The 2824-nt window shown below is 52.1% G+C and overlaps 1 pseudogene; it reads left to right on the forward strand.

Annotated features, from left to right (window-relative positions):
* The first annotated feature begins 558 nt into the window (after positions 1 to 558).
* On the forward strand, positions 559 to 2038 carry LOC134367569 (cyclin-dependent kinase 16-like; annotated as a pseudogene).
* The last annotated feature ends 786 nt before the right edge of the window (positions 2039 to 2824 follow it).

Below are 2824 nucleotides of genomic sequence, written 5' to 3' on the forward strand. Positions count from 1 at the left end.
AAGATCAAGCTTTTGTTGGTGGATTGACTTAACCTTTTGCAAATTGCATTATGGAATGTCACTTGGCTTGTTTCACTGAATGTTACAAGCCTCTACTGTTAAACTATACTTGGTCATAACCCCACCTATGTTCTTTTCCTGTAACTTCCTGGTCTGGAGATAAATGTGGGAAGAGAACCCCAGCTTGTGGTTAATTTCCCATATGGAAGGAATGCCTGTCTCTTGAGGGTTCCAGGAGATTAACCCCTTTGGGGTCTCTCACTGCTCAGAAGAGAGGGGCTTTGAGTAATCCTTTTGCGGCTCCATCACCCAAGGGAAGAGAGGTGACAAATCCGTGTGAGGCAAAGCAACAGCAGCCAAGCTCATGACCGGCTGGGTGGGCCGCCACCTCCTCTTCCTCAGCCAGTGGTGGCCTGGGCCCAGCAGCCATAACTGAGGACTACCAGGACAAGCACCTATGGCTAACAGGAGGAGAAGGATGTTGCAAGGCCTCAGCCAGGGATGCCACCCCAGGTGCTGCTGAGCCAACCCCGTGGCTCTGAGGTTGCTCGTGTGCCCCTGCAGGTCGCCATGGATTGGATAAAGATCAAACAGCAGCTGTCAGTGACACTCTGAACAGGCTGAGGCATTGACAAGACCAATCATGCCCCCAAGTAGATAGGCCTGGATGAGAGTTGCAGTGGTGGCTGCAGTGATCCTGGAGAGGCCCCCACATGTGCTGCCACTGGGGAACCTCGCACTGGACGGGCCCACTCATCTCTGCACTAGAGATTGTGCAGGAGAACTTGAAGATGGGATCTGATGAGGAGACTGACCAGGCTTCAGCCACGTCCTCAGATGAGGTGCAGTCTCTAGTTGCATGCACAACCATCCCCCACACAAGATCCTCAAGCAAGGTAAGGACATCAACACACACCTATCGCTACCAGCAGGCATCCAACTGCCCAAGGGCTACCTTGAGAAGCTGACCTTCAATAACCCCATCTTTTACAGGACCCTCAGCCACCATCACATCAGCCTGTCCAAAATTGGCTTTGGGAAATTGGAGACCTACAGTAAGCTGGACCTCCTGGGCGTGGGTACCTATGCCACGGTCTACAAAGGTAAAAGCAAGCTCACAGACAACCTTGCAGCCCTCAAGGAGATCAGGTTGGAACACAAAGAGGGGGCACACTGCACCACCATCTTGGAAGTGTCCCTGCTTATGGACCTCAAACATGCCAACATTGTCATACTACACTACATTATCCATACGGAGAAGTCCCCCTTCCCTCTCTTTGAGTATCTGGACAAGTACCTAAAGCAGTACCTGGATGACTGTGGGAATATCATCAACATGCACAATATGAAACTGCTCCTGTTCCAGCTGCTCTCGCCACTGGCCGAAGGTGCTACACTGTGACCTCAAGCCCCAGAACCTGCTCATCAATAAAAGGAGAGAGCACAAGCTGGCCAACTTCAGCCTGGCCCAGGCCAAGTCAATCCCAACAAAGACATACTCCAGCAAAGTGGTGACACTGTGGTACCAGCCCCCTAACATCCTCCTTGAGTCCATGGACTACTCCACCCAAATTATAAGTGGGGTGTGGGCTGCATCTTCCACGAGATGACCACAGGCAGGCCTCTCTTCCCAGGCTCCAAGGTGGAGAAACAGCTAGCTGCGTTTCATCTTCTGCATCTTGGGAAGCCCAACTTTGGAGACGTAGCCAGGCATCCTGTCCAACAAGGAGCTCAAGACATACAACTACCCCAAGTACCGAACCGAGAACCTTTTGAGCCACACCCCCTGACTTGATAGTGACAGGGCTGACCTCCTCACCAAGCTGCTGCAGTTTGAGGGTCAAAATCGGATCTCTGCAGAGGATGTCATGAAATATCCATTCTTCCTCAGTTGGTGGGAGTGGATCCACAAACTTCCTGACAGTACGTCCATATTTGCACTAAGGGAGATCCACTACAACAGGAAGCCAGCCTTCAGTCTTCTTCGATGCCTGACTCAGGCAGGCCAGCTTTCCACATGGTGGACACCAAGTTCTAAGCCACAGCCCGAGGCCGCAGCAAGCAGCAGCTGAAGGGATGCCACACCCTTCACAGGGCAGCCCCCAACCGTATCCTCCCTGCTTGCTGCCTTCCTACCTGCCTGAGCCATGCTCACCTGCCCAGTTGTCCCCTGCTCCCTACCCACCCTCTGGCCTGTCTGCTGGGCATTAGCAAAGCTCTCATCACTCCTAAAAAAAAATCCTTAATTTAATCACATCTGCAAAGTTCCTTTGGGCACCTCAGGTCATATATTTACAGGGTCTGAGGATTAAGACATGGATGTCTTTGGAGGTCATTATTGTGCCAAACACAGCACTTGTCCTTGATGTCTCCTTATGTGAACCTGAGTTTGATCAGTTTAGAAGGCATCAGGGTCTGGAACTTGGAGATTTCTGAGGCAAAACTCCACCCCAAATAGCTCTGCTGAGATGGTAATAGTAGGCACTAGTAGAATTCTCCATTTTATAGATGAGGCCCAGGGCAGTGGAGTAACTTGGTCTAGTTAATGAGAGGCACAGCAAGGATGCCCCACCCAGCACTGCCGGCCTGATGGGCCAGGTGGGTCCCAGTGGCAGAGGCAGAGCTCCATAGAGGCAAGTGGTCTTGGGTGAGGTGCGTGGCACCATGGCAGTATAAGCCCAACCTGGTGACACATCCACCCCGCTGGCATCAAGTTCCCCAGTCCCTCTGGCATCAGCAGGAGCCAGACAGCTGCTCTGTGCATGTATGAACAGTCACTAGATGTGCCTCCCTCCAGACACTGGTCTCCTTTGGGTTCTGAAAG

The sequence above is a fragment of the Cynocephalus volans genome, chromosome X, assembly GCF_027409185.1.
Source record: "Cynocephalus volans isolate mCynVol1 chromosome X, mCynVol1.pri, whole genome shotgun sequence".
NCBI classification, from domain to species: Eukaryota; Metazoa; Chordata; class Mammalia; order Dermoptera; family Cynocephalidae; genus Cynocephalus; species Cynocephalus volans.